A 20818-nucleotide genomic window follows, 5' to 3' on the forward strand; every position below is an offset into this window, starting at 1 on the left:
TGATTTCTATTATGCATTTAGAAACAGGTGTACTTATCTTCTATCCAAAGTATGTGTGCTACACGCTTCGCAAAATAACCGAGGATATTAACTTCCTAAATACCAAGAACAGCAAAACTATGTTATGAAACTGAGTCTCATCGAACGCTTAACACAAAAGCACGTCGTTTATCGCATATTATGCACCAAATTGCACCCCGTATAATCCGCTCCAATAAAGTGCCCTAATATTTTGTACGATAAAAAGTATTGAAACCTCATTGGAAACAGTGTCTGTCCTTATACTTTGGAACTCTTTCACTCAGTAATCAACTACTATTCTACTATCGACTATTCGGTGTCAATTTTGGCCTAATTTGCAAAATAGTGGCGCGGACTATACAATGTTCGCGCAGCAGCCTCCGCTGGATGCCCATAAACAAAAGGCTGCATGTTATTACCGCTCCGCGGAAGAGGACGTCCGCTTTGTCGGCGATCGGGGAACTCACCGGTTTCCCACATATTACCCGTTGTTCGTACACTGGTTCTAGTCATGAGCGGTCAGATGGTTCCGTAATTTGTGTCTAAAAATTCCGTCCACAAATTCTGTATACTATCATCGACAGTCATAATATTTGTCCTTTCAAAGGCTGAGATTGTGAAAAATTATGCTTAAGACTAGGCGCAGACCACCGATTTTTAGTTGGCCGATAGTTGTGCCCGATTTTTAATTGTATGAAGAATCGGCCAAATCAAATCGGTGTAATGTGCGCACTTCCATACATGCCTATACTGATCAACTGCCCGACTAAACTATCGGCCGACGAAAAATCAATGCTCTGCGCCTAGCCTAAGTGAGTGAACTTCCATGTAAAACACCGCAGTTTTTGTAACTTAGGCAAACAACATTGCATTTTGCCTAGCTATCAATATTAAATGTCCGTTATGAACTTTGCGACGTAAATAAAATTATCAACGTACCCACAAATTATGAAATATTCGAATAGTAAGTCATTTCTTCAATCGTTTTTATTAGTGAAGCTAAAGCGATCACAACCGTGTTCTTATGGCAAAGGAGTGTCTTCACCCAGATTATAACTAACATACCCACAAAAACTCTAATGTGGGTCCTAGCCCTGGATAGAGAATCGTGTCCATTACCGCTGTACTCATCTCCGTATATGGCTGATTTAGGTGTTTCTACTCCGCTGCTATCTGCGCCATATGCATGCCTTATTCGGAATCTATGCTGAGTATACCTAATGTCAAATAGGTGAGTAAAACAATCGTTATGGCCTCAGCAGGAATACAATAAGACACTTACTCAGACACACGTGGCGTAGGCCACTTATTGCCCATTACCATTGACTTATTTAGGGCAAAGTTATGGAATGGTTTCGTCATAACGACAGCAAGATCTCACATCCCATTGTTAGCGACTTATTTATCTAGGTCAGTTCAGAAACAGTTATTAAATTCGCCATGAAACAAAATGGCTACTTAAGAAAGAACTTCTCTTTCTACCCACATTCGTTTATTTCAAGTCAGGGTTAACTTTTCTACCTAGCTGATCCCGTTTACTAAAGAATAAAGACGCAATTTCTCTGTAATCTCACTATTAAATTTCACTGAAAGCCCGATTACTTTTCAGTTACAAAATTTCAGTTAGATTTGTATTTATTTCTGTACAAATCTATGGAAGAAATTTTAAATCACATCTATTTAAGTAATTCATTAAAAAGTATGTCAATTGAGAATGTTACTAGGTATGCAAAATCACTTGAAACCTATGTTACAGTTAAGCTTTTACATTTACAAATACATTAGTTTTTATTTCATTCAAAAATACCCAGTAGTTATGATTTTATAGGCATTCAAAGTTCGCTTAAATATTGAGTCCCGCCGCGGTCACGTGACCCCGTGTGACGTACATTCACAGCGTCCGCTCACTAGAAAACGGATATAAACATACTTAAATAATTTTTTTTTTGTAAATACAAACTTATTATACATATTAACACCCAGACCCATCACAGAAATTAAAATTGAACCAAGCCCAAACTTGATGCGATTGTGTCGATTTATTGCGAATTACCTTCCAGATCCATCATTAGACCCCGATTACTATATAGAATTAAAATACTCATCAATACAAAACGAACGAGCCCAAACTCGATGCATTTAAGTCGTTTTATTATAGAGTTCCTATGGCCACCTTCCAGCTCCATCATCAGATCAGCTCCATGTCATCATAATATTGCATGGTCATCCAAATCACATGTGTTTGCGAAATTTCAGCTTAATCGGTTGCCGGGAAGTGGGTCTTAATTCAGCTTGCAAGATTCCACCCATACAAATATGAGCCAGTCACTGTAATATGACGTCACGCGCATAAAATGGCGGGCCGGCCGCCGCCCGCCCTTTTAAAATTCAATATCTTGGAAAATAATTGACGTATCAAAATAATTCTTTCACGTGTATTTTTTATTTTTAACAGAGAATACAGAAAGCTAAAAAACAAAATTAGTGAACATTCTTCATTGTTCAAATTGTTGTATCAAGTAAAAGTATGTAGTCCTATTGTGATACATAGCCAAAATGTATTTTCACTATGTATTTGCGTAGGTATTTCTTAGAATCTGCCTACCCCTAATATCCTAATCGCAGTTCTTAACTCGTTAACATAAGATTTCAAATTAAGCTGTTGCTGAATCTACGATACGATCTCGACCGTAACAAAGGTCGTTAGCAAAAATTGGTGCCGTGTAATTGTTGGTGTTTTGAATTGCGAGCCTCAGTCACCCGGCGGCGCAGGAGGGGGGCACGCGCGTCGCGCGCGCACGCCGATCGACGTTTTCGCGCGCAAAGTGTACCGAAAAATTCGTGAAAATATTTTTTTTCTCTGTGCTGTGAAGTGGCCAGTGCTGTGTTTCTAATTTTGAATCTGCGTGAGCCGTCATGGCGACTAATTAATGAATCTGTGTCAGGCAGTTTCTTGAGTGATTGTTTGGATTTTTGGAGGTACCCCCCGCACTCTTCGAACGAAGGTGAGTTTGTTGTTTTGTTATGTGGGTACTTCGGTGTTACATTTAATTCTCGTCACGTCTCCCATTACTAAAAGGTTACGAGTCTTTTGTAAGTTGTAAATACATAGTTTATTTACAACTGCGACTGACAGGTTAATGTCAAAAATTAATTCAAACTTTTTTGGAGTAACTGTATGCTTCCGGAACTTTTTATTGAAAGGCATGAGATCTTTTTTGCGTTAACTATTTCAATGGCGGAACGTAAAGCCTTCGGAATATTTTTAAGATCGCAAACTGTTTGATAGGTATTATTATTGCAATAAGTATTCGAAACTAACGATATTAGATGAAGTTTAGATGAAACTGTTTATTTCGTGACACCTGGCGGTCAAGGTTCGATTCCTAACGAGTTTCAGAATACTTTATCCTTTTATTCATAAATAAAACGAGTTTCTTCTTCCATTTGTCTAATCTTTTTATGGCTTTTAACGAACATGCGACTGTGTTTGCAATGGTTAATTAACTTTTTGTTTTGATTCTTGTATGGTTAATTATTGTGTGACTTCAACTCAAAAGGCAAATGATTGTAAGAAATTGTAATATAAAATAGATCGATTAAACAAATAAGGTTATAGTATGTCAGTACCTACTTAGTAAAAAAACTAAGACCTATCTTTTTATGGCTTTGGGTAGGTACTGTTTTGTAACATAGGCCTACCTACGTCGTTATTGTTTTAACTTTCATGGTCACTACCAGTAGATCTAGGAATTGTAGTTTTTCTGCGCTGTGACCATGATCAGGGATTTTTTCATTCTTCCGTGACAATATTATGACGCATGGAGTTGATCAGAAAAGTAGCTGTAACTAGTTGAAATTAGACTTAGGCTGGGTTGCACCATTTTACTTTAACTTTGACAAACGTCAAAAAGCTATCAAAATCCATACAAAAAAGTTACGGTTAAAGTTGGGTGGTGCAACCCAGCCTTAGTAATTATTTATTATGCTTAACTCAAGTAAAATAAATCATCTACTACCTCTCTATCCTCTCTAATTTTTTTGGTCGGCCGTTTGGTGTAGTGGTTCGAAACGGACTACTATTCCGGAGGTAGCGGGTTCGATTCCCGCACAGTACAAACATTTGTGTGCATGAACATATTTGTTTGTATTGGACTGGGTGTTTTCTATGTATAATAAGTATGTATTTACAAAAAAAAGTATTTAAGTACATTGTTTATATCCGTTGTCTAGTACCCATAGTACAAGCTGTGCTTATTTTGGGACTAGAAGCGCAGTGTAAAATGTCTAAGGATATTTATAAAAAAAAATTACCATGGAGATTAGTGAGGGTAGTTCTCCTGCAGTGGACTAAATCTAAATATTATAATAACTCAAAGGTGACTGACTGACTGACTGACATAGTGATCTATCAACGCACAGCCCAAACCACTGGACGGATTGGGCTGAAATTTGGCATGCAGGTAGATGTTATGACGTAGGCATCCGCTAAGAAAGGATTTTACGAAACTCCACCCCTAAGGGGGTAAACATTTTTTTTATAAAATCACACCATTTTATTAAATAGCCTTCACTCTGAACTTAGTGCTACATCCTCAGTTACATTGTAATGTTTAACCCTACAACTGACGGTCGAGGTAATACAAAATCAATATCTACCCTACGTAATACCCTGCGTACCTACTTTGTAGTAGGTAATTGTCTTACATTACGTAGTAAAAACTAATAAAGAAACCCTACAAATAAAAACAAGGAAGGGTTGTGTTGATTGGACTAAACATGTACTTACTGAGGGTTATTAAGGGCATCCAACCGAGTCTGCTGAAATTGTAGCTTCTTGTAGTTTATGAGTTGAATTTAGAAATAAAAACGTTAATTTTACATTCAACTAACAAACTTACAATCAATAATTACAATGTTAAGTTTAAGTACTATTAAGTTTAAGGGCGTACTACACTCTACAGTTAATGCAGACATAGGTATTTGTGTTACTTACATAATTACATTACATACACATTGAAACAATGATTTTTTGTCGATAGACGCAAAATAATGGCACTAAGAACTACTATTAAGTATTTCTATTACCCGGTCGTACCTACACTGGATTTCATTATGAGCTATTATCTACTTGGACCTATCTCATGAAATTATTTGGGGATGTGATCTTCGTTTGAAATATGGTACTTAATGCGAATTTAGAGGTAAAATCTAGTACGAAAATAATCTCAAAGCTATAGACCTAAGGATCGTGAGAAACATTTTATGTAATTAATTTAGTAACCTCACATTAATTATCTTTACGGCTACTGTTTTACATTTTGACTTTGCATTTATTGCTACGATGTACCTAATGACGAGCTTTTTACGATATAAGGATGTCCAATTATTGTATATTGTGTGTAGGACATTGTGCCTATTTTGTAAAAGGTAACACCGTGAACAGTAAAAATTATTGCATGTTAAATCGGATTAACATTCGCAGAATGTAATTTAACCGATTGTTCGATTCATTGCATCTCAGTGATTTCACCACTTTCCGCCATTATTGATTGTGCCAGAATGTGCCCATTTGGCACTCATTGTTTACTGAACCAAACTGAAAGCCTGAAAGGAAGTCTACGTGTGTATTAAAGTCTCGAGCAAAAATATGGAACCACCCTATTTGTTTCGAGCGATCATAAGAACTAATAGAAGATAAATAAGAAATGGTACCATTTTTTTTTTGTATTTGAAAATATTACTCATCATCATCATCATCATTTCAGCCATAGGACGTCCACTGCTGAACATAGGCCTCCCCCAATGCTTTCCATGTTGATCGATTGGCAGCGGTCTGCGTCCAGCGCTTCCCTGCTACCTTTACGATGTCGTCGGTCCACCTTGTAGGTGGACGTCCCACGCTGCGTTTTCCGGTACGCGGCCTCCATTCCAGAACCTTTCTGCCCCATCGGCCGTCAGTTCTGCGTACTATGTGCCCTGCCCATTGCCACTTCAGCTTGCTAATCCGTCGGGCTATGTCAGCGACTTTGGTTCGTTTACGGATCTCCTCATTTCTGATTCGATCTCGCAAAGAAACACCAAGCATAGCCCTCTCCATAGCACGCTGTGCAACTTTGAGCTTCTGTATAAGGCCTATAGTGAGAGGCCACGTTTCCGAGCCACGAGTTATCACTGGTAACACACATTGGTTATACACTCTAGTCTTCAGGCATTGAGGTATTTTGGATGAAAAGATGTTGCGTAGTTTCCCGAACACTGCCCAGCCGAGTTGGATTCGACGATTGACCTCCTTCTCGAAATTGGACCTACCTAGCTGGATCGTTTGTCCGAGGTAGACATACTTGTCGACAATCTCGAGAATTGAGCTCCCAACTGAAACTGGGTAGGGCGTAACATGGACATTCGACATAAGCTTCGTTTTGTCCATGTTCATCCTCAGGCCTACCTGTTGGGAAACTCGATTAAGGTCTTCGAGCATTGTGCCAAGATCTTCCAACGATTCTGCCATGACTACAATATCGTCGGCAAACCGAAGGTGAGTGATGTACTCGCCATTAATGTTTATGCCGAATCCTTTCCATTCCAGGAGTTTGAAAGCGTCTTCCAATGCAGCGGTGAACAGTTTCGGAGATATAACATCTCCCTGCCTAACGCCTCGCTGCAGTGGAATCGCCCCCGTGCTCTGCTCCTGTACTCGGACCGACATGGTGGCGTTTTTGTACAAGCACTTCAGCACCTCGATATACCGATAGTCAATACGGCACCGCTGGAGATATTGTAACACTGCCCAAGTCTCAATCGAATCGAAGGCCTTCTCATAGTCCACGAACGCCAAGCATAGTGGCAAGTTATACTCCTCAGTCTTCTGTATAACCTGCCGCAGCGTATGGATGTGGTCTATGGTACTATAACCTTTTCGGAATCCGGCTTGTTCGGGAGGCTGGAAGTCATCGAACCTACGCGCGAGACGGTTCGTGATGACTCTCGAAAACAGTTTGTAGACATGACTCAGAAGCGAGATGGGTCTGTAATTCTTCAGCAAGGTCTTATCACCTTTCTTGAAGAAGAGCACCACCACGCTTCTGTTCCATGCCTCTGGCGTAGTTCCCTGGAGTAGGACGGAGTTAAAGAGTCTCTGAAGGACTTTCAGTAAGCTCCGATGTTATTCCGTCATCACCCGGTGCCTTGTTGTTCTTTAGCTGTTTGAGAGCCATCCTAATCTCGTATAGGCTGATGTCCGGGATATCTTCGGTATAGTGTCGAGTTAGCTTAGCTCTCCTATACCTATTACTAATAGTCATAAAATAAAAATATTACTAATAGTCATTAATATCTTAACATATCGCTCAGAACAAAACACAAGGGTATACGATACCATACTTGCTCGTAAGTAAATAATGAATGACGACCTATCTGACGTAGGTGGGTAGATATATCTCATACTCATTCAGTAGCTTAGGATAGGATACATCGAAAGCTCATTTCATAATTTCCAACCAGTACCCGGAGCACGAATAAACTTTCTCAAAACAAAACAGCGTCGCTAGGTTGTATGGTAAAGAATATGTAGGTACGATTATGAAGAGTTATTCATGCTCAGGGAACAGGCGCTAATTCTTTAGTTCCTCTAAATTCTAAATCTTTTAAGTACCTCATCTGAATATTGGGAGCTTTATTAGGACAGCCCACGGAAGTGTTGTCCGGTAACCAATGACTGGATTTGCATTTAGGTGGACCGCGGACAGGAAACCAGTAATCTCTGCTTATATTACTTGCATATTGTGGTAATCTATGCTAAACTTTCTGTATGCTTTAATGATGGTTTATTAATCAACTAAATTACCGGCCGATTTGAGTCCCGAACCGGTCGGTACATGTAGGTATTTTGCTCATAATCGGTTCTATTTATCAAGATTATTTATAACTTCATTTAATAAGGCCCGGGTTATGCTTATCGTTCGTTCTCACGAGATCGCAGCACGTACGGCACTGAGATACGGAATACGTGAGCTTTGTTGCTGCTAATTTGCGAATATCATAAGGACGATCATTTTAATACTAGTTAAAAACAATTCTTATTACATTGTCGTAAATAAAAGACTTGAGGAGAGCTTCGGTGCCTCTTTTTTAAATCTCTTAGTTCAGTTTTATGATTTGCTACCGTAGTACACGGATTCTAAAATAATCTTGCTATCTAACCATTAATTAAACTCATATTACCCGATTAACATTAATTGCGATCGCGGATATTACGAAGATAACATTATCTTTCATCGTGCCCGCCGGCCATAGAGAATTATTTTTTCTATTGTGTCCGAGGCACATAATCCGCATCAGTAATGACTTTTTAATTTTTCGCTAGAAAGGCGAACGGGTTTATTATTTCTGAACATAAAACTGCATGAGGGCATTCTCATTTTTTATTCCTTTGTCTGCCTGATAGGTGATTAAGAGCTCTATAACAAAGGACCCTAGAAAAAGAATGATTTATTCATACTTTATAGTAGTACTTGAATTAATGTTCGTCGGTAATTATTTGATCCAGGTCAGGTCCCTTGAGGGACACTACTGGGGTTGATAGTTGGGCCATTCTTATTCTTACGCATTTTTGTGTGAGATGTAAGAATAGCATATGTTTTTAAAGAAAATCTGTGCACTGTATATTAATTTGCTTAGTAAAATACCTCTATTAACTAGGCCCAATATCATTTGTATCATAAAACTATTAGAAGAATATTAAAAAAAAGTTACAAGTCCAAAATGTCACGGACCGTGTAGTGTGAGATTCCCGGATTTGGACATACAATATTTTTTTCTGAAGAGATGTTATGTTATTTTGATAAATATTACAGTAATTATGCAAGATTAATACATGTTATATAAGACTGTTAAACATTTATATCAATAATAATTACCATTTTTGATTTTGAACACCAAACATTGTGTGAGCAGTTTTTGTGTCACAACCACGTGCGCCACTTTAAATATGCGTAACTCGGTAAAAAACTATCTTTGATATTGACATCCCTTGCTAAGTTTTTTTAGAACAGTAACATTGTCATCTTATTAGATTTGCAAATGGCTGAACGTAGTGAGTGAGCCGCAAAAAATTATTTCCTATTTATTTGAAAAAAGGGACAACCATAACACGTCCATCCCGTGTACGGTTTTTAAAGGTAGGTATCAATGTCACGCTATTGTATAAAACATAATTATGTACCTCATGCAGTATAGTTTCAGATAATTGCACAAGATCTGCTAATTCACAGATAGTTTTTTGGATATATCGGACACGTTCCAAATTGTCACGGCCATGGTATTAAAAATGTGTCACTACCGCAAACTATTTAAGTACATGGTCGTGACGTTACAACGCGTGGTTGTGACATTCTATTTTTATTATTTTAATAATTTTTGTTGTTCTGCTAAATTATTTTGTGTATTGTGCAATTTTTAGGAGTAGCCTTTTAGTAAGTATACTTATTTTTCGCTAGTATGATTTTCTAGATGTTACGAAGGAAAAATTATTGCACTTTCTCATTTCTGCAGTAATATCAAATTTTACTGAGACAGCTCCCGGTAAAGGCCCTGCAGAGGTGGTCGGAGTTGTTTTAAAAGGAATTGCTATTAACCATATTTTTAGTGGTACGGTGACTATGAAACATGTTTAAGTTGTCAAAACCAACTGTTATGTGAATCCTACAGAAATATCATTTGATACTCATTAGGTGTTTAAGATTTACTAATTTGTTAAGCATATCATATCGAAACCATGTAGGTAGCATATCGGAAGCATGATCAGATAGTGCCAATAATAAAAAGTCTATTTTTTTTATTATCTAGTAGATATATTAACTACCTGACGGTATTTTTGATCCCAATTTTAATTAAATTTTTGGATGTTCAGAAAAAAGTACATATTACCAAATAACACCTTTGTTGATGAAACGAATTTAGTGTATTTTATTGTTAATCAATTTAAACTATTATGATATAAATTTAACAACATAAATATTATTATTTACAGTAAAAATGTAAAACTGTCACATCCGTGTCATGCAGTGTCACAGCCGTGTTTACGTAGGCTATTTTGTTTCCTTTCCGAGGGCTTTAAGGTTGTCCATATACATCAAAAGTATGCTTTTGGTTTATACTTTCGATACACATCGCAAAAAGTTTAAAAAAAAAATCTTTAATTTTTAAAAAAAATTTGGCACAAATTTAAGAATGGCCCAGTTACAATTAGAAACCTAGCGTTTTGCAGACGGAGGATCATCGGCTAGTCGCCTAGTTAATGTACTATAAAGACACCAAATGATAGGTCTTTTGGAAAGTATTAGTGAGTGTTATGGAGTGTTATGTTTGACGCGTTTTATGCTTTTTTAAAAGCAGCGCTATAGTTATCAAATGCATGCAAATCTACCTTTTATGGTTGCAAAGAAATGACAGATGAACAGACAGACTATTATTTAATTGGGTCAAACTGGCCCTTTTAGGTACGGAACTCTCAATGACAGTGCTCTAATAAAATCTCTTGGAACTAAGCGATGCAGACGATCAACACACTACTTATCAGCGTTGCCAGTTTTTTTTTTCGCCAAGTCGGGACTTTGGTACTTTTTGAGTGAAAATAGCGGGATTCTTCCGCTAGAAGCGGGACATAGTAAAAAAACGTATATAATCAAAGTAGTTTTCAAATATTTATCTTTTTATCTTATCTATCTATATATATAAAAGAAAGTCGTGTTAGTTACACCACTTATAACTCAAGAACGGCTGAACCGATTTAGCTGAAAATTGTCAGGGAGGTAGTTTAGAGCCAGGAGAAGGACATAGGATACTTTTTATCCCGTTCGAAATAAAAAAAAGTCTGCTTATTTATTGCCATTAGGGCGGAACAAAGTTCGCCGGGTCAGCTAGTTTGACATAAAATTACGTTTACGTGACAATAGATAGCAAAAGTAGCCATAGAAAATGTTATGTTAGAATAAAAAAAGAAGAAATTAAAAAAGTTTTATTCTTTACAATAATAATATGGCGTTTCAAACAATATTCTGGTGAAGTGAGTGTCTCTCTCCGAAAAGCGGGACCGAGCCTGTCCCGCGCGGGATATTTAAATTTGATCTAAAAATCGGGACGTCCCGCCAAAATCGGGACGTCTGGCAACGCTGCTACTTATTCCTAGCACGAGTAGGTAACTAGGCGAGTAAAGTTTTGCGTGCATCGTGCGCACTTTAGGCATAGTACAGACCATAGACCGCTGATTGCAGACGCGGATCGTTAATCGACTGTACAATATCGTCCAGACGCTTTATAAGGCTGACCGCAGACGCATATAGGTGTGTGGTTTGACTGCTGAGCTAACTGTGACACAATATGCTGTTGCTAGTAATCAGAGTAAGCAAAGCTGACAGCTTGAAAAATGACTTCGAAAATGCTTTATACTAGGTAGGCTAGGCATGTCATAAAACTATTTTCATTTGAAAAAAACTACTTATTTCTTGTAAGTCGACTGCTCTTACACTGAATAGTAGAGTGATATTGCTAATTAAACTAAAAAACTAAATTTGTGTATACAATATTCCACCAAAATCATTTTCATGTAAAATTTGCTTGACCTCAGGCTTTTGCTTGACCTGGTATTCCTTTATAAAATCATTAATGGTATTGCGGACTGCCCATTTTTGCTAGAATTAATAAATCTCAATGTTCCCTTTAAATTGGCACGTCGCGCTAGGTATGTTCCGTTTTATATTAAAGGCTGCAAAAGCAATTTAGGTCACTACGCCACCATGAACAGACTCCAAAGACAGTTTAACAGTATATCAAGGAACCTCGATCTTGATCTAGATGTCTTTCGGGACAAGCTACCTTCATTTAAGCGCAAAATTCTGAACAGCTTCGCATCGAGTCGCTGGCGAAATGTTATTCCAGCTAAATAATACTCGCTGAAGAAACTCTTTTCTTTAAGTGTAGACACTGTTTATGTACCTATAAGTCCACTATTGCATGCCGTGGCAACCTATAATTAAGGCAGCACTTAGATTAAGTTAAATACGTTGTAAATATTGATTGTCTTCCAGTGTATGTCTTGTTGGTTGTCCTATTAAATAAATAAATAAATAAATAAAATTTGTCACCGTGAAAAAGTTTCAAGTAGAGCCTAGCTTCTATCTCTACCGCCCTACCTAACTTCACAAACTACATCTTAGTCAAAATTATGTGGCATGAGCGAGAGAGAGTCGAAGAAGACAGTGCTTGTGTTACGCTTGCCTTTCAAATAATGGAGATAGATTCTCCATTTGGTCATAATCAAAGGGCGATTCATCCCGTTTTAGCAATCGCGGCAATGCAAAGAATCTTCGTCTGCAGCAGCCCTTAGCTCTCTATCAAGCGCTGCCGGCAAGCGCTAGATTAGTGTATTGATGGTTTTTCTCTTATATTTATCGATGTTTGCAGCCATACGTTTGAAAGCGGTTCATATTGCTTTCAACAACAGCTAAGGCAGTAAAGCTTTTGTTTGAGTTGTAAAATACTCTATATTTAGAAGTTTTATGCAGAATTGTACGATTTCCCGCGCTCAATTCACTAAATAAATAAAACTGCAATATTATGTTGTTCCTGATAATTTGTGGTATTAAATTACTGTTGGGTTATTATTTAAGGTTGAAGGTGGTTACTTTGATCGATGGTTTGGAACGCACCACCGTTAATTGCCTGTTCAGAAAAATTGCGTTAATTCTTGAAGAAACTAACAAATTATTCATCCTAAACCACATGATAATAATAAGTACTCCTAATAACCTGTAAACTAAAAAGATATTAGCACTAACCTGAAACTCTTAGATATGAAATTCGATTGATTGTGCAGTAGTTTGAAATTATAATGATTTAAATAAAATGCTGACACAAAGAGGTGGTTCGTGTCTATTATGTTATTACATGACTATGTTTGTTTTAAGAGGTCTTTGTAAATGTTATATAACCGGTATGTTCCACCACATTTGAAAACAATCGAGTCAGTTTTTTAAGCAGACATTAAGTTAACAATTTGCCAGCGATTCGCTATGATTACACGATTACACGCTATGATGGACTCTGTTTGCAGTCCTGACACGCGGCGTCATTAAACTGTGCTCATGGACGTGCCACTTAAGTACCTATCGTACATACGGTGCAGTAGGGTCGCCTGTCGCCTGTTGATGATTGTGAAAGCCTAGCCTGAAATAATAAAGATCATCATCAACCTACCGCCTCTGTGGTCTAGTGGTAAGACCACCTGCTTAAGACGCAGAGGTCCCGGGTTCGATTCCCAGTGGGGACAGATTTTTCTGTTCGATTTGGTTGGTGGTAGGGCTTGTTCTAAGTCCGCCTGGCTAGCTACCACCATCTTACCTAAGTCTGTGGCCATAACAACAATGTTAACAGCATTGTTGTGTTCCGGCAGTTAGAGGTAAGATAGCCAGTTCCTCCGTTGTTGTGAGGATTCCGGGTGAAGCTCGCTTCCACCTTCGGCCTGATCGTCACTTACCATTAGGTGAGATACAGGCCAAGAGCTTCCTCGTTGTGGATAAAAAAAAAACATCATAATTTCAGCCACAGGACGTCCACTGCTGAACATGCCTCCCCCAATGATTTCCATATCGTCCGGTTGGTATCCTGCATCTAGCGCCTTCCTGCTTTATGAGGTCCAAAGAATAGAGTCCTTTCAGGACACTTTCACTAAGGAGTTGGTAAAGACCCTTTTTAGGGCGTGGTGGCTTGGTCGCTTGTTTAGACAGATCAACTTGCTCAATCTGGAGGTCCCAGATTAAATTCCCAGGAAAAGAAAAATTTACACCTAAACATCACAGACTTGTATCAATTCTGGTTTTGTCCCAAATAAATGATTGTGTACTTCGCAGTTCGCACGGCACTTAAGCCGTTTGCGTCTGTGACAATGAGCTATATCAGCCATCTAAAAAGTCTTAATTGCTTTTTAATTAAATTTTTGCCAACCCTAGGAAGTATTGCTTACGCTGCGGTCGTTGAACCCGATCATTCGGTATGCTCTCGTCTCGTAAATCAGCCACTGTAGTGCAACACTAGAAATTTTGAATACCTACCGGAGGTTATAGATGTGACTTAATTTGTGCACATTTCTTATCTTGTTAGTATTCAATTCTTAACATACGAGTCAGTGTGTAGGATTAATGCCGGTATTCACAAACATTACTTTGAGGTCTCACAGTGCGTGTGGACGCACAGGGACCCCACGAACCAATCACAGAGCTCTACTTATTCAATGCTGTGCGTTCGATTAGCTGCAACACTTATACAAGCATCGTTTGTGATTACGGGTGAAAATCACGTAAAAAAAGTTCTCCCTTTGACTTACAAAAGCAGGGAAGCGGATAATTTTCCAAAAGAGAAGAAGGAGAAAATTCTTTACAAGCTTCTAAGAAGTAAAGATATTTTGCAATTATGAGCGAACTTTTTAGCTTTCCTGTGAAAAAAGCTTTTGTTAAAATATAGGTATTTCTTCTTGCTTGAAGATACCTATACCTACTGAGCTCAATTATGGAAAAATTAAATTGGAGGCCGAATGGCATTTGAGTCACCATGCAGAGAGCATGAGAAAGTTTTCCACTGACATCCTCAACACCAGACTTTGCCGATATATGCCAGTCTTTTTAATGGAGTCGTACGTTTTTTATTGACTTTGCATTATTTGGTATGAAATACTGCTGATGGTGCCAAGTCATTCCACAACAGAAATGTCTCTTTACAGAAAAGTACTGTAGCTATAAAAATAACTTCACCCAATGACAGTGCCATACTCGATACTCGTCGGTATATTTCCGTGCAAATATCGGAGTAAATACAGCCTATAGAGCTACTAAGTCGAGGCAGGTCAATATTGGCAGTGCGCTTCGGCCATGACGGATCGTCCGCAAACACGATCGAGTTGGGCGGGATTTTTGTCAGCAATCAGTCTACGTCATTGGTCTTGTATCTAAGTGATTAAAGCCTTGGTTACACTTGGGAAAAATGGAGCATCTTGCGGGATTTTTTTTCAACCACAACGAGGAAGCTCTTGCTCACCTGATGGTAAGTGATGATCCGGCATTCCGGCCGAAGGTGGAAGCGAGCTTCACCCGGAATTCTCAACCACAGTGGAACGGGCTATCTTACCTCTTAACTGTCGGAACACAACAATGCTGTTAACATTGTTGTTATGGCGGCAGACTTAGGTAAGATGGTGGTAGCTAGCCAGGCGGACTTAGAACAAGCCCTACCACCAACCAAATCGAACAGAAAAATCTGCCCCCACTAGGTATCGAACCCGGGACCTTTGCGTCTGAAGCAGGTGGTCTTACCACTAGACCACAGAGGCGGCTTATTTCCAGGACACTCGAACACCATATTCCAGGTGCGCGTCATTGTGACATCCGTTTGTTTTACACAAGAAGCTGGGCATTGCTTTAAAGGAAGAGGAACTTCATTTGAAGGCTATTACAGTGATTACCTAGATCTCGTTTATGTTTTCCAATATTTAAAGTCTTTGTTTGTGACTTTTCTGTACTGTGATTGAAATTACCCCTTGACGAATAGTGTGGTTGCGGCCTTAACATATCTAGCAATTCATTAGTAAGTGTATTACTATTCTAGATATTAATAAACTAAATTATGTTAAAACATGCTTCGAAAACTAGATATATCAATTGGTCCATATGCCAACTTCAGATGCACTTCCTGAAGATTCTACAAAAAGTTGCCCAAAGAGCAAAGAAACTCAAAGAATGGTGCGAAGCGCACGGTAACCGCTCATTGTGAAGTTTAACGAGTTCCCGTGTAAATACGAAAGCTCCCGAGCGAACTTTCGCTGTGACAAAAGCTCTGGGTCTGAGCCAGTTGCGGGATAATGCATATTCAGTAGTTCAACACTTCATTTCAGTAAACGAAGGTAAATGATGGATTCAAAGCCTTCATATAGTCATGTGGCCTTTCTTGGAATTATTGAGTTCGAATTCCCTGGTGGTGAATAGTGGTCTAACTTTTCATTGTGTGGAGATTCCTGGTTTCGTAGCCAATGCGAAATATTTAGACGGGATTCGGATGGCGTATTGTAGTGTAAGGGCAAATCTGAATGATATTGTTTGTGGTTTGAAGAAAACCAAAATGACTGAAGTTACATAAATTGTTACACTCATCGTCCTATTTCATGCAGTTTACAATTCATAGCCCTCGCACACATTTTGCAAGTTACCTCCAGTTGTAAACTGCATCTTTCTTCGTCTTCGAAACTACTACTACTGAGCGGGTGCCTTTTTGTCGGAGGGGCACAAGCAGTTAATTGTCCACTTGTTTATTTCTCTCTGTTTTAATCTATGTCTTACCTGCTTGTATACCTTTCTTGCAAATAAAAAGTTTTCTATTCTATTCTATTCTATTCTATTCTACAAAACTTTACCATAGACAAATCACAAAGAAATGCGAAGTGTGCGCCTCTCATTGTGTAGTTTAACGAGTTCTCATGTAAACACGAAAGTTCTGGTTCTGTGCGAATGTCAGCTCCCAGCAATGGCCCGTTCACTTAATTTCACATTCAGGACTTTCGTGATGTCGTTAGGCTCAAGTAAAGGTTAGTAACTAGGTCTTTAACCTTTTTCCATTCCTTAATAGCACAGATTATTCAACAGTTACTGCGTAATATCCTTTTTAATGCACTGGCAGAATAACATCGCATACCTTGTCTCCTGAATTGAATATTTTGTCTGTGCTTGTATTTTTTATTAAATGTCATACTTACACGTAAATGTCCATAGGTACGGGATTATACCCATATGATGTGTAGCCAGGATCTACAGCTTGACCGCCAATAATAACCCAATCAGTGAAGGTCAAGTTTGTCCCGGTTCGGGGGAAAGTTAAACTGTCATTGGACCAGCAACGAAATTAATCAGAAGAACTTAGGAGGAGTTCAAAGTTAATTAGTGTCTATTGGTACTTCTATCTTTTTCTATAATTCGACTAGGTAACAGGAAGTATAATCATTTTAGGTTTTTTTTTACTTTTTTTGTTACTTAATAACTTCAATGCTATTTTATGAAGAACTGCTTTTCCTAGTAATAAATTGATTTAAATTTTCAACATAAAAATGCTACTAGTTAATGTGAATATTAAATTACAGGCCTGAATTAATTACAGCTTGTACCGGCTGATTTCTAGTTCATTATGAAACAATAAGAAAAAATTGAAAACTTGATGGACAGTAGCTGCGTTATCTCCCACGAAACCCGCAATTAATATAGTCAAGATCGAGAGTAGTTTATGCATTCCTTATTTCTATTACAAATACGGGTCAGAATTGGCTGTAATTTTTTGTATTGTAGAAGGAAAGCGCGTGCTAATTGCGTACATGATTGTGGTAAAAAATCTCACGAATCAGCGAAACAATGTAAATTGCTTCCTCCGACTCGATCATGATCAATAGAGTGGTTTGTTCGCAGCCTTATCTAAAACTCTATCATCTTTCTAGTTAAATACACAGCTGCTGACTGCGTACCCACGGTCTAGGGTTCAAGTCTGATTTTGAGCTCTATTTGTCGCATTGTTTAGTAAATTGGTAAGGGGGCGTCCATTAATTACGTGAGACAATTTTGGCTATTTTTCAACCCCCCCGCCCCCCTTGGTGAGATTTTGCCTGACCCCCTCCCCCACCCCCCTAATCCCACGTGATGTTTTCTGTCAATTTTACTCTATTTCTTGCGGAAAAAAATACGTGATATTTTCCGAGACCCCCCCTCTCCCCCATGTGAGATTTAGTGAGGTTTTTGTTGACCCCTTCTCCCCCCTAAAAGTCTTACGTAATTAATGGATGCCCCCTAAGCACGAATAAAACGATCCCAAGAATGATTAACTTTACAAATTCCTAGTTATTTTCCAGTTTTCTTCTTAACAAACCTAATCATTCCCAAACACTTTTCTATTTCTAAGTTGGCTAAGCTAAGACTCTGGCTAAGCTAAGACTCTACCACAAACTTAACATTATGTGGAACACTCACTACCGTTAGCGAGTATCAAATGAACATAGTCTGTTGAGTGAGATTTTAGTAGTAAAGAACTATAAAATTTTTTGTTCAAAAGCTCTCGGCCCATAAAAATACATTAACAGTTTTTATTATTAAACTATTTCTCAAGTAGACAGGTGTATTCACAACAGCATAAAAGCATCTACAGGATCGGCCATCACTGCTGACGCGCGCCGACCCGTAGGTCAAGGTTGAAAGATTTGTTCACAGATCTGTCGCTAAACAAATCAACAGCAATATTTTGAGCGGAGGAATTTTTTGAGAAGTAGGTTCGTGAAATATGAAGGTCAGAACTACGTGAAGAAAGACGATTGTGAATCTGCCTGATTGATGTGCGATAACGAAAAAAATAAGTTTATTTTCAGAGGCCGCTGTGTCTGTTTTATACAGATTATCAGATGTCTAAGGCGGCGAGTTTTACAGGTCAAATTAAAGAGAAAAATGTGTTAAAGGTTTTGATATTATAACACGAGAAAGAAAGAAAGAAAAAATGTTTATTCAGTATCATCGACAATACACTTACAATACTTAACATTATTTAATGAGTAGGTACAGGTTACAGGAATCAATGCAAGGTATCATTTAGTTAATTCGATAAATCAGCGACATTTTGTCAATCAAATGTTGCCTCTAACCATCGCTTACAATAGTAGTGAGAACGAAAATTAGCTACAATCTAGAAAGGACTCATTCGACGTAGGGTCTCATTATTATTTTACAATTCGCCATTTCGAAATGCGCATGGATGTTACAGATTCGAACGTGATCAAAGTTCACCTCAGCAGTTATTTCTTACGTCCTGGCCCCGCCCTAGTGTCGCAAGAAGGCAGCGGAGCTGTAGCAGACATGCTACTAATACGATTTTGCGACTGAAACAATGGTACGAGTCACATAATTATCAATCAGGTGTCGCAGCAATATGCCCAAAAACAGAACACATTGCTCGTGAAAGCAATGATGACAGCAGCGACGTCATAATGTAAACAGTTTACATTGCTTGCGTACCTAGTACTAAAGATTATTCGAACGTTGAGTACTGATACCGCAATGGATGATGAGCACATATTTTGATTACTTTGTGTGTGTGAATTTTTAATGCGACACTGAGTTTCGTACTCAGTGCATTAGACAGAGGAGGTACATTGTGTTGTATCTTGGCAAGCATTAGTATTGCATTTTGGCAAGTCATTGCGATAGTCGTCCAAATCGCACGTTTATACGCTTATTCGCCACAACTATGTGCAGGTAAGGTATGTGCTTGTTAACCTTTCGGAAATCTATCGTACCTACCTAAGAAGCTGTTACAAAGAGTCGCAAGTCTGCAACGCCCCTAATGTCGACGTTGAAACAAAGCGAGGACCATCATTTGTTTGGTCGACAGGTTGCTTAATGTTTCAACAATATTGCTAAGGGCTTTAGGACTGCAGAAATATTTCGGGAGGTGAAAATAATTACGTATAACCGAGTTATGGCACAATCAATATATTTGACTCATCATCATCATCATCATCATCATCATCATCATCATTTCAGCCACAGGACGTCCACTGCTGAACATAGGCCTCCCTCAATGACTTCCACATCGCACGATTGGTAGCGGCCTGCATCCAGCGTCTTCCTGTTAGGTCCACCTTGTGGGTGGATGTCCCACGCTGCGTTTTCCGATATTTGACTAAATGTTTATAGTAGAATTACTGATTAAATTAGTTGTTCCTATCGTAAAAACATAAATTTACCAATATGTCATGTTTCCTATAGTATACAATATGTCCTTCATAAAATACGCAAAACAATGCCATAAATGTTTCACAAAATAGCACTTATATGATGCGGCCTTAAAAGTGGGTCTATTTTACATAAGTTGTAAAATAAATTAATAAATTATAGGAGATTTTGAATAACATAGTAACAAAACATGTATTTATTCAACACAATGGCCTAAACCCATTAATAGCCACGTATTAATTAACATATCATCTCATAAGGTCAGCAGAGGCATAATTTTGAGTTCCGCAAGCTATAAGTATTATTTTGTCAACATATAAAGTGACATTTGTATTTGAAATTTTAAATGTTATATAAATGTGCTGTTTTCTACATTTTTCGTCAATTAGATTAGAATTTGATTAAGTTCTTGCTTAATAAGATAGATAAATAAAATATCTAGGTACTTAGGTTGATTATTCATAATAAGATAAGAAGAAGGATTATTTTTCTGTTTAAAAGATATTTTAAATAAACCTAAGGTTCTCATTATAATCTACCCTATTAATGCTAGTATTATTTACACTGTAGTACATATTTGGCAATGAAAAGCTTATTTTGGAATACAGAGCTGGAATTTACCGGACAGTCCTGTACGCTTTGATTTACGCGATATCGGCCACACATCTGGCGTCTACTTCCGGCACACTGCGGTAGAGATATTATTCACTGTGCCGAATTTTGGCAAACTGACCGGAACTTTGATGTCAGTACGTTTCGGACCAAAGTGATAGCTGAGTATTCAGTTCGTATAAAAAATATTGAGATTATGAAACTTAAATCGAACAGAATTGTTGATGACGATAAGAAGATCAGTGAGTTCAGTAAACGTCATAATTTTAATACATTCATTTGCTAAATGCACAGACACGCACCTATGCACTTAAAATATGTATTAAAAGGTCTATCAGTCACATATTTTAGGTATCTATCAAGTCAGCATCTAGCTATGAGTG

General features: G+C 38.1%; 1 protein-coding gene across 1 annotated transcript in view; it reads left to right on the forward strand.

Annotated features, from left to right (window-relative positions):
* The first annotated feature begins 2794 nt into the window (after positions 1 to 2794).
* Positions 2795 to 20818, forward strand: part of LOC135078361 (apoptosis-stimulating of p53 protein 2) — a 449764-nt gene continuing 431740 nt past the window's right edge. Inside the window, exon 1 of the mRNA XM_063972958.1 lies at positions 2795 to 3026. The gene's annotated coding sequence lies outside the window, so the exon portion shown is untranslated. The remainder of the gene's footprint in view (positions 3027 to 20818) is intronic.

Source organism: Ostrinia nubilalis, chromosome 14 (genome assembly GCF_963855985.1).
Source record: "Ostrinia nubilalis chromosome 14, ilOstNubi1.1, whole genome shotgun sequence".
In the NCBI taxonomy this organism is placed as follows: Eukaryota; Metazoa; Arthropoda; class Insecta; order Lepidoptera; family Crambidae; genus Ostrinia; species Ostrinia nubilalis.